Below are 15610 nucleotides of genomic sequence, written 5' to 3' on the forward strand. Positions count from 1 at the left end.
TGAAAAGAAGGGTAAGGAAAATCGAAAGGGTAGCAAGGGGAAAGGGTGGAACAAGCTAATTAGATCTCTAAGGAACTAAGGATTCTAAGAAAATCGCAAAGGATCAATGGTGAAATCGAAGGATGAAAGTAAAAAAAAAAACAAATAAACGTAGTAAAATAAAGGAGTGGAGGAGAAGTTACCTTGAAAACCGAGTGGAGGCGTGGAGAATATGGACAGTGGCAGTTAATGCTAGTCACTTTATATCTCATCAAGTCTCGAGAATCGGAGCAAATATTTCAAAACTTCTTTCATCCGAGCCGTTGATTTCATCAAGAGAAATCTCGACCGTCAATTCAAGCGAATAATATCTTCGATGAATATAACTAGTAATCATTATCTCAACAGAAAAGATTGAGGTTCAGCGGCTAGGTTAAGCTCCCGAGTAAGAAGTCTTATCTCGAAAGCTGGGGGCAACTGTTGGGCCCAAATATGGCCCGTTAGCTGACGATAGAACCAAAACGAATATTGGGCCGTGACAAAGCCCAATGCATATCGGCGACCTTAGCTAAGGATTAATACGAAGCCGGAGGCTGGAAGCTGAGGGCAATCTTCAAAGAGGTCACGGTGAAGAGGAAGCTCACATCATAACAGAAGGAGCGCAGGACCCGGTCAAAGGGAAGCTGTTGCGAATTCCTCAACAAACGGAGAAGATCTCGGAGATCAGTTAAAGATAATCAAGAGAAGTCCAAGGCTATTTAAAGAGGAGGTCGACGATCAAAGAGATGATCCGATTCAACCCATATTCTACTCGATACTCTGAAAACATTCTCATTTACATAACATTCTCATTGTCTTTGTAATCATAAAAGATCATCTTTGTAACCAATCTTTTACCAAGTTATCAATACAAAATCATCATTCATTCTACAAGTTATTACGGAATTCAGCCCACGTTATCTTTCCCTAACATTTCCTAAACTTTAACCTGACCTAAAAATCAGGAGGTGAGTTTAATCCCTCACAGCGACCACAAAACCCTAATTTCCGACGCAACTTCAAACTATTCGTTCTCTCAAACCGTAAGGATCCAGACGACGAGTAATATATAAAATTGAAGCTTGTGACGAGAAGAATCACCGCAAACCTCGTGTCGATCCGATCTCAGACGCGCCCACACGATCCGTTTAAATAAGCGCTGCCAGAAATCCTAAAACCCTAATCCGGCTTAACCCTAATTCTTCTTCCCTTTACTTTTACTCTCTCTCTTTGGTGATTTATCTTGTTGAGGTTCAAGCGTTCCAACTTGTTTTCATCTCTGTTCGTGATCAGACAAAGGCGTTCTCAACCTGTCCGATCCGATCCAGCTCGACCTGAAGCAAGACGCAATCTGTACCAGCCCGTTCCGGTCATTCAGTTCGCGATCCGACTTGTTCCTGCTCTCGGTGGTCCGGTTCTACAAAACATCAAAGTTTAGGTAAAATTCTAAACCCTATAAGAACTTATGAATCGAATTTTGTTGTTTGATAAAGACATGACCTTTAAAATTTTGCAAAACCCCAAATCAAAAACCCTAGCAAAAGTTTATTAGGTCCCTACCCTTCCATGAGTAAATCGAAGCTTTTAAACTAAAAGTTCGATATGAGATTGTTCATCAATGAAAATCAGAACCACAATGATTTCTGAATCTCAAAGCTCCTTTGATCTGAATGATCAAATCGAATCCTTAAACCTAGAAATCGATCAATCCCCTAAAACATAAACATGATCGGTTTCATCCAAAAACATCTATTTTTTTTTAATGAATCCGACTTGAATCTTGATCTGTTTGTCTAGTTTGATTTTTTTTTAAGTTGTTCTTGATGGCTAGAACTGCTTAGGATTGAGAATTGCACAAACCCTAATTTGTTTTATGAAATCCGATTGCAAATAGGTGATTTTGGATTGAATTTTTTAAATTTTCGTCTATTTGCTAGATGATTTCCCTGATCAATGTCGAAATTGACTTGAATCATTAGGGATTGATAGAAAAAAAATAGAAATTTTCTATATTGCTAGATAGCAAATTTTACTTTTCTAGAAATTTCCGGTTTTGTGAAAATTGACTTTTTATGGTTTCTGAAAATTTCCATATTGCTTTTATAATAATGGAAGATTGCTAAAACTTGTTGAGAACCATAATTGAATGTTTTTCAGATTGCTAGAATGCAAAATTAACTTTTCTAAAAACTTCCGTTTTTGAGAAATTGTCTTTTATAAGTTGATGGAAACTTTCTATTTTTCTTTTGGAAGATTAGAAAATTGCTAGAATGGTTAAGATTGATCTGATTTTTTTTAAGTCACATAATACCTATTTAGATCAATGGTTTCGAAAAAAATAATTAAAAAGTGAAACCCTATATTTTCGAAACCCTAAACCCGATTTTCTGTCTCTAGAATCCTATTATATTTTAAATCATCTAGAATCAATTGCTTGATCTGATTTAGATTTTTTTTTAGCTCATCTTGATCATATAATCATTGATTGCTAAGGTTGCATCATGAAACAATTTTTTTGTATGATTGATCATATGAGAAAATCGGATTGCTAGATTAATGGAAAATCGAATTGCATTGCATTAATTCAAAGGTTGAAAGAAACCAAAGTTGCATTGCTAGATTGTATAAAATAAATTGGATTGAATCATATAAATAAATGGTTGAAAGAAACCAAATCACATTGCATAAATAAAAATTTGAAAGAAACCCTAAATTGCATTGTTTGAATCCGATTATAAGTCAACTAATAAGACTATAAAATCTATATTTTCAGATTTCGAATTTGGATTATCCAGCCCTCAATCTCTCTGGAGATAATTACTTAGAATGGGCGATGAACACTGCAATTATCCTGAAGTTAAGAGGACTTGGCAGATGTATCATCAAAGGCGAGTATGCAACTGAAAGTGAAAAATATGGGGCAGTAACGATTATTCGCCACCATCTCACTGAGGATCTCAGAGATCAGTATCTAAATATTGAGAACCCTCTAGACCTTTGGACAGAGTTAAAATCCTGATACACAATAGTGTTATTACCAAAGGCTAGGCATGAGTGGATAAATCTCAGATTCCGGGACTTTAAGTCCGTAGATGAATACAACTCAGCTATAATCAAAATCGTTTCTAGATTGAAACTATGTGGTGAAAAGGTAACAGAGGAATATTTACTGGAAAAAAATATTCCTCACAGCTGATCCAAGGGATCTATTGTTACAATATACCTACAGAGAAAAAGGTTTCACCACTTATACGAATTTGATCTCTTATCTATTACAAGCTGAGAAGAATAATGAGATGCTAAAGAAAACCAGTGAGATGAGACTTCATGAAGCCAATAAGGCTGGAGAGAATAAGGATGAATCCAAAGAAGCCACGGCCAAAATGATAAAGGGAGTGGCCGGCTAATACATTGCCTAAGAATCGAGATTTCGACATTTTGATTTTATGTTTTGATTTGATTTATTTGTCATTAAAATTTTTTTTATATAATAAGAGTTGTTTTGGTTTTATATTATCTTGTTTGATTTACTTGATAATTTCTTGATTGATAAATGACAAAATGAAAATTAAAAAAATGAGTATAGTAATAAAAATCATACAACCCAAGGCATTGCCTAAAGGGGGCATGAATTTATTCACCCAAGTAAAAGACCCATTTGAGTTATTTGAAAATGAATGGTTTCCACATTGAACCAATGGGCAAAGGAAACATAAGTTCCTTCAGATTATAAAATCGCTCAGGGCATAAAAATGGTCGAGACTGTACTCCCGACTGATCTAAACTATGCTAAAAGATCAGTATGATAAAGGCAAAAGGCCTAGGTAACCAGATAGGTTTACCCACAAAATTTTATACACTTTATGGCATGACTGGACGAGCCATCCAGGTCTTTACATTGATGCAAAGATTTATATTGCAAAAGACACAAAGAGTTATCCCATAGAATCTCACGTTGTGTAACATGTACACAAGGAAAACTCATTAGGCTATAATGTTCCAAGCATCTAAAAGATTTATAGCATGTTCATGAGGGGGAGAAATGACATACCCATGGTCCATGAACAACACTACAAATCCGAGTTACATGGTTTATAACCATAGTAGACTTGGCCGAATTCTTTGTACTACAAAGATCACTACCTAATGCTTGGGGACACATGGATTTACATGTATAAGATTAAAATGCATCAGGCCATATAAGTGAGAATAGATATTCCCATCTCTGATTGAATACGGGTCATGAGCCAGACATATACTATCTTAAGAGATATTGAATAAACCACCACAAAACATATGTGCCGTCTAAGATGGAACCTCAGAAGAGGATTGGGAATATATGTTGTATGACTAAATCCGACTATCCAACATCAGGGGGAGAAAGAAATAAGCTGGTACAAGTATAAAGAGAAATGGAATGGTATTAACCATCCTTGTCTTGGCAAGATCCTCGGACCAGAGAATATGATTTAAGACGTCCAAAGAAAGATCATACAAAGCTAGCTAAAAGAATACCAGACAGATTAGACCCGAAAAGAAAAGAAAAAGAATGACTAAGTCATACCAGCTTAGCACCACGAAATTAATGTCCTAGAAGACACATAATAAAGTTGCTATAGAGTCTATTAAAGATAGACTAATATGTTCCATAAGATAAGAAACTCGGAAAGAAAAAGAAAGGTGCATAGAAATGACAAATCCGAGGTCATAAAGGAAACCAGACCAGACATTAAGATAAGGCTGCACAGCTGAACATCTAAGGTACCAGACCATGTAGTTTGGGACGCCAAACTGCAAGGTAAATGAAGGTTCTTAGCAAGAATGAAATCTCTAATCGATTAGTTCATGTCTGGAACACATACATAAGAGTGTCGACACACAAATGATAAAGATGCATAAGAAAATAGCACTTGAGTTGTAAAAGATATAAGCGAGGATCAGAACCCACGTGAATACAAGAATGCATTCATAGATTAAAAGGTTGAAACCGTGGGGGTTTAAAGAAAGAATCTATAAAAGAGATGGGTGTACTGGCCATATATAGAAACACCATCTGATAAGATAAAACCAGTGAAAAATAGGTCATGTGTGGGAAAGGAAAAAGAAATCGTTAGACACATAAACTAAAGTGTTCATGTTCCTATTTAAAGCATTCAAGGAATGGCTTGATTACACAAGGATACTCACAGAGACCAAGGAAAAATTATAAGGAGATATACTCCTATGTGGTGGATGCTACTACAAATTCGAAAATGATAAAGGTCTGGTTATAAGAAAAAGAAATGTAGTAAGCAACATGTTGATCACTGGATAAAGATAAGATGAGAAAAGAAATTCACAAAGAATAGTTTTGTTCCTAAGTTATTCATGGACTGAAACAAAGCAGCTGCAAGTGGTATAGAAGACTAAGAAAATACTTAGTACAATCAGTCCATAGATCATTACAGGAGATATTATAATTCCTTGTGTTTGTGGTTATACTAAACCAGCCCAAAAGAGGGTTAAATGGTTCAGGAAGATTATAAACTATTGCTGCACATTAGCCAACGAAATTCTATGTATATTAGTGGTTGATCGATGTATCAATATGAACCGACCAGATCGACCAGCATATGTAATATGGCTAATGGAAAAGATCGACCAGCATATGGTAGTACATAAAACATATGGTCAAGGACCATCCAAACGGAGTATATGGGACTACTAGATGTCTGTACATCCGTAAAGAAAGAAAGGAACCAATCATTATGAGTTTGGTCGAGGTCTATGATCCGACATGTCCCACCAAACTATAAGGTGTACTACGACAAAACACATCGACCATATGATTGCAGCATCACACTTGAACCATGTCATTATATCAGGCTGCAATACCTTAGCCATTTATGGGCAGATTGGCATGTGTGTATATGATCCATGACCTAACATATATGTTTCAGAAAACATAGTATTGTCCACGGAAATAAAAGGTCATGAGACGTCATCCAGACATATTGATCAGAAGTATGTCTGAGTCAATAACTAAATTAAAGGGTCCACGGTATAGCTAAGCCATGAGACTAGAGGAACCGTGAGACATGAAAGGTTCTGCGAGTGAAATTTGATCGCAGACTAGAGGTACATCCAAGTACTGGTCGTGTAACATCCGAGTACTGGTCAAGCATCATCCATCCGACCAGAACATGAATCTATTGTCGAGTGGTCAGCAGCAAAGGAGCACGTCTTGATCATTTCCAAATGAATTTCCAGAAGATACACAGAAGGCCGGCAAAAGTACAAGTCTTACAAGACATTACCGACCTTGACATTTAGGAAGCTCATCGACAAGATAGGAATGCATCGACCAAAGATCTTCAGAGATGCATTCATCAGGGGCAGTCTCATGTGTTGTACTCTTTTTCCTTATCCAATGTTTTGTCCCACTGGGTTTTCCTGGAAAGGTTTTAATGAGGCAACATTAAGCATGTTACGAACTCTGATCAGATGTGTCGACCAAGGGGGAGTGTTGTAAACCAATTGATGGTCGACCCATATCCGGTTAGACCGAAGCGGACAAGACAGACCAGGCGCCAACAAGAGCCACCAGTCGGCTAGTCTTGCCTTTTCCATATTAGTCTAGTCTTTCTATTTATCTATGTATTTACATATATGTACTCGTTTTCCTATTCCATGTTGGATAAGATTTTCATATTTATTATGACGGTCTATTTGTACTTGTATTTATAAAACCATTTGAGTTAATGAATAAAATATTTCTTTCATAAATCTCTAGTTTCATAACATCTCCAACATTTTTAATCCCCTATATTCAAATGCCACTACGTAGAATATTAAAATGCCATTTTTCAACATTTCGTTAGTTTTGGTAGATGTCTTTTTTTTTTTACAAATTAGTTTAGTTAAGAGTACATATTGAACAATATGGGAAAATATAAGTGTAGTTCTTGACCATTTTAAGCATAAAGTAAGCTATGAAACAATATAGTTCAAATGGTTTCGTTATACTGTTCGGTTTACATTAGTTACATGTGTGAACATTTGAACTGAACAAGACACGGAACGTAATCCCTTTTCTAAAATCAGGACATTGCACTGTTTCATTTTTTTTTTCATATTTCAATGTAAAAAATTCAAATTAAATGATATCTTATACTATTAAAACACAAGAGGTTTTTCGAGACCACCTTAGAATTTGAACTTATTTACCATTTTTTGCCACTGATTTATTTTTATTCTATGTTTTTATTTGAATGTTTTTATTTTTTAAAATAAATCCCAAATAACCATCTCCTATTTTTGTGTAGTATTTTCACATCAGAGTATCAAATACAATGAGTATATAGCGTTAGAATTTATTTATAGGTTTGGTTTGGAAGAAATCTTTTGGAAAATTTATATTTTTCCTAGTTTTTAGATTTGACGAAGGAGATTTGTTGATTCCAAAAACTTAAGCTTTTTATCTCATGGGTTCTTCCATTCTTCTACCATTTAATTAAAGAACGGAGGATTTATTTGTTCACTTAGCAACAAGATCGAGAAAGATAGAGACTTTGGCTCTTCACCTTTTTCTCCTTTCTATCTGTCATTTTTTTACTGTTATTTCTTTCAGGTATGTGTATCATTTTTCTTCTAAAGCACATCTTCTTTGAGTTTTCACCTAATTTATGTTGCTAGGGTAAAAAAGTGCAAACATAACAGAGTTTAAGAGCTATTGACAAACCTGTAACATCCCTATCCCGGACCCAATATTTTTCCAATAAAAACGGGCTACGGCCCGTTTGTGAAAAACCTAGGGTTCTCTGCAGTTTCTTATATATAGAACTGCAGCCCCTCCTCTTCTCGCCATCAGAAACAGAAGCGGAGCTCTGCAGAGATTCCCGGAGAACTGGAAGCCCTAGCCGTCAAGCTCTCTTCCCTGCGCCGCCGTCTTTTCTCTTCTCTCTTCTCTCCTCTCTCCCGTGCGTCTCTCTCTTCTTCTCTCTCTCCTCGGCGTCCGATCTCTCCTTCTCTCTTGTCGGCGGCGTGTTGGTGGTGGTCGTGGTGGTGATCGCCGGTGGTGGTGGTGGTGGTGTAGATGATCAATCGGGTGGTTCAGATCTCATCTTCACTCGCTCTTGTGTCCAGATCTAGGTTAAGGTGAGGTAATCCGAACCCAGTTTCCTCTCAAGTCCTTTATATTATTCATGTTGGATCTAGGATTGATTAGCTCTTGTGTGAAAGTTAGGGTGTTAGTTCATGATGGATCTAGGCTGTTGGATGCATGAACCATGTTGCATAAGAACTCTCATACTGTTTAAAAGGGACATTAATGGACTGCCTTGTGTTGATGTGGCTAATATATGATGATTGCTTATGTGTTTGTTTGGTCCCATGTGTTGATAGAGTTTTCTCCTAGCATCTTGTTTAATGGTTGTTCTTAATACTCTTGTGCTAAGTGACGGGTGTGTGTCACTGATAACGGGTGGCGTCTTGAGTAAGAGTAGGAGTCTAAGTGTAAGTGAAAGAGGATGTGTAAGTATGAGAATGAGAATGAGAAAGTGGATGTGTCAATGAATCTTGTTTGTAGTCCTGCTTGGACCATCGAGAACGGGTGGGCGTCTAGAGTCTAGGGTGTGGTGTGTTGAGATGTGAAAGGAACCGCGCGAGGGCGGGATATAAATAAGCAAGTGTAGTGGCGCCATAGGATCGAGTCAAGCCAAGAAGTGGCTGTGAAAGGCTATGAATGGCCGGGGGGCAGACAGAGCCAGTGGGCCAACGTCCTGCAATCCGGGTAGCCTCTAGGAAGCTGGGCGGGACGGATGCTCGAACGAGGCGCCGCCCAGGATAGATCGGAACGCGTAGGGACATCCGTAAACGGTCATAGGTCCTTTTCTTGGAGTTGTGTCGGTTGTGTTGTCGGGTCGGTCTTATCTATTTATTGATTGATGTGTAGCAGTGACTGAGTCTATTGCATTGACTGACCGCTAGGTTGCTAGAAACGATGTTGTTTGAAATGTTTTATGATGCATTGTTTGTTTGTAGTGGCTGGACAGTCCTGGTTCCCGCATAGAGTAATATAGAGTGTCATGCGGGCAGGCTGGTCTAGAGTCACTTCACTGAGTAACCCAATACTCAGACCCTCCCTTTTCTTCTCCCTGTGCGCAGGACTGTATGTAGAAGTGTGTGGATACGGGTGATCGGAATTTCAAAAGAAAGCAATGCGATCGTCGACTCATGGGACCAGTAACTGATACGGCGGGTTGCCTATAAGGGTATACGCGTGTCTATAGCTCCCTTTCGATAACCCCGGTCGATCTCCAGGGGATAGGGATGCTACAAAACCCATGTTGCTTTTTTTTTTTAACACATACAAACCCATGTTGCTTATAATATCAAAAGGTATCCAATCTATTATATTTCCAACTAGCGTTGTTAAATCCTTTAAACAAAAAAAAAAAGTTGTTGTTTCCTTATGTGGTTATCTGCCTTTTTGTTCTATCATTGGTATTGAGGTTTGTCTTGATTTTTATCCTGTCATAGCAAGTTTTTTTTAATGAATTTTGCATAAGTAGGTTTTGAAAGAAAATTGCCCAAACATGAAGATGTACTGATCTGGTATCTATTCCCACTCAAGAGTGTCCTCTCTTGATTGATGATGGAGTTCTTGTGTTTGTAAGTCCCAAGGTAAAACCGCCTATTCTCAAGTTTCAACATCAACCTGCTCAATTTCCAGCATCGAGACCTTTTTTCTTATCTCTTTATTCTTTTAGTGACATGAAAGTGATGAGAAGAGACCGTTAAAAGGCGACATTACTTAGGTGGTGCTTCTTGCAATGTTTCCTTCTTAAAACATTGCAGTGTTACATAAGAAAAATTAATTCCGGGTAAGTAAGCTAAGACTTATGTGAATAATTAAGAATATTTTGTATATGTGGAATACTCCTCACCTTTAATAATTTAAATATATGATTCTATACATATATTGTAGCATTTATTGTTAAAGATCTTTTTTGTAATTCAGTATATATAAAATCTCAAATCTTTTCGTATAAAAAAATCTAAACTTAACAAACAAGAAAGATTTTCAAACCATTTAAATTAAACATATTCAGTTTGTTGGAAAATAAATGGAAGCAAATCTATATTCTGAAATATTCAAAACGATAGATTTTGCGCCAAATTTAAAACTTTTGTTACGTTTTGAAAATATTTTAAAAATAAATGGGAGAAAATCTAATATTTCAAAATAAATGGGAGAAATCTAGATGGAAATCTTCAATGTTAAAACTCCAAAATTGTTGTCAAAACAAAACTCCAATATTGTTGTAACAAAGATTATGTAAACTTAACAAATAGGTAGCAAAAATTTAAGAAAACTCCTCTTAGTTCTCATTATTTCTTAATTATATATCATCGAGGAAATTTAGTAAAAAACCACAGTTATAAACATTGAAATACTAAAAATATTCTACAATTATTAAGTGGATACTTACAACGGTTTTAATACGATAACATTCTTAATATTTTGTATATATATATATCACTAAAAATAAGTTTGAATCAATTATTTTTGAAAGAGAAAACATATTTTAAAACAGATTTAAACCTATATTTATCAATCGAGAATCAGTAACCAAATTCAAATAGAAGCAAAAGATATACAAAACCAAAGTCGAGTTCATAAATATTTGAATGGTTCCTATATTTCTAGAAGAAAAAATCAAAACTCATTCAGAACCAAAACGAAGACTGAATGCATACACAAATATCCAAAATATATTTTATACCTAAAATATTAATTATTTTATTTTATAATTATAAAATATTCCATTGGAATTTTGTTTTGATAATAATATTGGATTTTTTACTGGTATACACATTAATTTTAGTTTAAAAATTATAAAATATTCTAAAAATAGTAAAAACCAAACTACCAAAAATTGGGTTACCCTATTTTTTTTACCCTAAATATTTAAAATTATTCTGTTTTCTCGATTAAAACTGAATCATTCAAATAATTTTGTCTGAAATATTTAATTTATCCAAGCTATCTGATATTTTATTCCAATATCCAAAAGAAAATTATTTTACCAAAATTATTCAAAATGATCCGAAATACGGGAAATGAGTCAGAACCGAATCAAACTCGGTATTTTATCAAGTTACTAACATTGATATCTGAACCAAACTGAAAACGAAATTAACCAAACCAAATCCAAACTCAAGTTCATAAATAGTCAAATTATTTTATATCTCTTGAACAAAAACCGAACCTAACCAAAAACTAAAAAAATCAAACTGAAACTGAACCGAAAATCAAACATCCAAACCTAAACATATAAGTAGTCAAATACACAGGTTAATAAATATGTCAAAAACAAATAATTCACAGATTAATAATTCCGCGCTATTCACAGATTAATAATTTCGCGCTTTAAAAGCGCGGATCAAAATCTAGTCTGTACTATTAAAAGAGAAAGAATCTTGAAAAATCTACTTATGTAAAGTTATTGCACTTATTTATTAGAGTTAATTTTTATTGGTCTTACCTTATATCTTTGTAACAAATAAATTAGTCAATACCATATATTTACCCTATTTTTATTCTTTCCTCTAACAATATGTGCGATATTATTAATTAATATCATTAGTTTGTTACCGAAATTAGAGGAAATCAAATTATGGTGACTTCCTAAAACGTTAGAGTCAAAATGAATCAAATTAATATCGTTGGTTTGTTGCACCTATTGTGCATGCCATGATGCCCATATGCAGCCTGTCGATTTTTTTTTTGTCATCGCAGCCTGTCAATATATGCTCTTTTTTTTTTGTAAAAAATCAATATATGCTTTTTGATTGTTTATTGTTTATACTTCTTGATTAAAGTGAACTATATATTTAATTTAGTACAATATATATATATATATATATATATATATATATATATATATATATAATTTTTCAATGATGGATTTCTACAATTATCCAACTAAAACATGGTTCAAAATATTATTTTAATTTTTTTATTATTACTACTCTTCATTTTATATGACACTTTTTATATAAATTAGCTTTATGTTCAGGATCTACAATATTTATATATTGTATCATTAACATATTGTACTATATCATTTTACATTATATAGTTTCAAATATTCAAAAATCAAATTTAATAAAATAGTTTTGCAAATCATATGTTAAAAACATTTAAATTTAATAAAATGGTTTTGCAAATCATATGTTAAAACAAATATATATATATATATATATATATATATTACATCAACTTAATTTTTATAAAAAGTATTATTATAAAAAAATATTAAGAGAATTTAAGAACTATTAAAAACATAGAAATATATTAGTGAACGGCTGGACAGGTCGTTGGCTATCGAAAGGAGGGAAAGAAGTATTGATTAAGTCCATATTGCTAGCTCTCCCGACGTATGTAATGTCTACTTTTCTACTCCCATTGGAGATATGTGAAAACCTTGCTAGTGCTATTGCCCAATTCTGGTGGAGCTCAAATCCACCAAAAAGAGGAATACACTGGTCGAAATGGGAGAAAGTCTGCCTACCGAGAGAAGAAGGAGGGATTGGATTCCGTATGATCCATGAGTTCAACCTGGCATTACTAGCAAAACAATTATGGAGGTTAACACAAAACCCGGATTCGCTGGTCGCTCGTGTCTTAAGAGGAAGGTACTATAGACTAAGCTCGCCTTTGCGAGTAAATTCTGTAAACAGTCCTTCATATGTGTGGACTAGTATCTCCGCTGCGAAGAAGCTTTTATTGCTGGGAATAAGGCAGAAAATACACTCTGGTTATGAGGTGAAGGTGTGGGAGGATCCCTGGATTCCAAACACTCCAGCTAGGCCAGCTATACCTATAGCGCCAGTTATGAATCCAAATATGAGAGTAAGTGATCTTATTAACCAGGAGTTGAAGGAATGGGATGTTGATCTATTGGAACAATATGTTAGCCCTGCTGACATACCACTTATCAGGAGTTTGGCCTTAAGCACAACTCATAGGCCTGACACATTTTGCTGGAACTTCACGAGAAATGGACAATATACGGTTAAGTCTGGATATTGGGTTGCCCAAAACCTTTTGAAGGATGCAGGCGAAAAAGAGGTGGTAGAACCAAGTATCACAAAACTTCAAGCCTTTGCTTGGAAGATAAAGGCGCCGAAGAAAATCTGTCATCTTATATGGCAACTGTTAACTGGTCAAGTGGCAGTAACGAGAAATCTAGTGAGGCGGAATATGAGATGCGATAATTACTGCCCAAGATGTGGTGAGCCCGAGGAATCAGCAACACATGCTATTTTTGAATGCCCACCTGCTCTACAGGTCTGGCTTCACTCATCAACTCCGACGAGCTCTGCTGTTTTTCCGGCATCAAGTATATACACGAATATGAACTACCTCTTCTGGGAAAAGAATGGTATACTTGAACCAGATCAAGACAGGGATCCTTATCCCTGGCTGATTTGGTACATTTGGAAGGCTCGAAATGATAAACTCTTTAGGGGCATAGATAGAGATCCTCTGGAACTAGTTCGATATGCTGAAAGTGAGTGTCAAGCCTGGTTTAATGCCAATGAAACGATACCAGTAGCGGTACAAGGAAACAATGTAGAGGAACCTCAAGTCATAAGCTTGGGTAATATTTGTCTGCTGGATGGATCTTGGACACCTCAGGCTCAATTTAGTGGATGTGGATGGGTCTGGTTGGATAGTGGGGGAAACACACAACTCATGGGATCACAGAACTTTCCTAGAAGAGAATCAGCTCTGCACTCAGAAGTGGAAGCACTGCGATGGGCGATGGAGAATATGCTTCAACATTCAACTTGTCAGAACTTTGGAACAGACTGCAAGGAATTGATTGCTATGGTCAAGGAACCTCATGCTTGGCCAAGTTTTGCTACGGAGCTGGAGAGGATAGAGACACTGATCATTTGCTTCCCCGACTTCAAGATTTCTTATATTCCTAGAGCGCGTAATCAGATTTCAGACTTTTTAGCTAAGACAGCTAGATCCTTCCATAGGAAGTTACATTTTATTGGTTGTTCTATTCCGGTCTGGTTACCCAGACCACCTCAAGCTTGAGTAATAGAATAGCCGTTTGCCGTCAAAAAAAAAAGAATTAGCTAAAAAATCTACCAAGTAAAACTTAATCCATATCAATTTAACAAATGTAACTTTTATAAAATACACAAACTATAGTGAGAGAGGAGGTCTGGGTATTCAGATATATGGGTCAAGTCTTTTTTATTTGGGTTCTTTTGGTCCTTAACATCTGGTCTTTTTTAAATTAGTGTTCAGGTCGTTCCATGTCCGGATCAGTTCCATGTCCGGATCGGTTTAGGTATAATAATTCAAATACATGTAATATTTGGGTACGCATGTCTAGGTTGATTCAGGTATTGATATCTGAAAATATGAAGTACCTGAAAACTTGAAAATGATCTGAAACTTGAAAAACAATAAAAAAAAACAACAAATGCCCAAAATATATTCAATTACCGGAAAAGATCTGAAATGCTTCCCCAAATATAACCCGAAAATACCGAAAACATATTTAAAAGTTTGAAATTTTACATGAAAGCTTAACCCAAAAAGAATATCGGTAATAATGAAGCATATCCAAAATACTTAAATATACCTAATATTTACAAAATATTTCATGTACTTTAGGTATCTGACTCGGTTTTGGGTAGGATCCGTCCGAACCAAGATCTGCTGGTCCAAAAGAATACCCAATATGTATATTTCCCTGGATTCATACACAATCGTTTTTTCAGATTTGAGTAAATGTCTAGGCTTAAGAGAGAATTATATAAAAATGTATATACAAAATCTTTAAAAAACTAATTTATAAATTATATAATTGAAAAAAAAATTCCTTTTTCAATATAATACAATTTTGTAACATAATAATGTACAACAATCATAAAATACTAATTCATATAAAATTGTGTCTATAACCCAAAATAAAACCCGCACTTTCGAAACGCCGATCAAAATCTAGTTGTACATTTACAGTTTATACAAACCGTTAATGAGCTTCATGGCACTATATCATCAACGTACTTTTTCAAAACATTAGTGTATTAGTCTACGAGAATAAGTGAATTGTATATCTGTAGAATTGGTATATTTTGTATAATTTGTATAGTCGTATGGGGTGGGGGGGGGGGGGGGGACGGCTCATTAATGAGATTTTGTATATTTTAATTTATCGCAGTCTATTTATGGCTTATAATAACTGTGTAAATCTTCGTAAATCCCTTATACTAGGTGTTTTATCCGCATTTGCGGACTTAAAATTTTTTAAAAATTTATAAATATTAAATACCACAAGAATAATTTTTCAAAGATTTATAAATTTTCAAAACCATTAGCATAAATTGTTTTCATGCTTTTGGCAGCATAAAAAAACTTTACTTATATAAAGCATGAAAAAAAATTTCAGATATCTTATATAGTTTTCCTTGTGTTAGCACTTATTTTATAGTTAATCACTTACGGATAATGAAATAATGAACCAACTATATAAAATCTGGATGCACCAAATATACATCTATTATATCAATTAATATT

The sequence above is a fragment of the Raphanus sativus genome, chromosome 3 (assembly GCF_000801105.2).
Source record: "Raphanus sativus cultivar WK10039 chromosome 3, ASM80110v3, whole genome shotgun sequence".
NCBI lineage: Eukaryota > Viridiplantae > Streptophyta > Magnoliopsida > Brassicales > Brassicaceae > Raphanus > Raphanus sativus.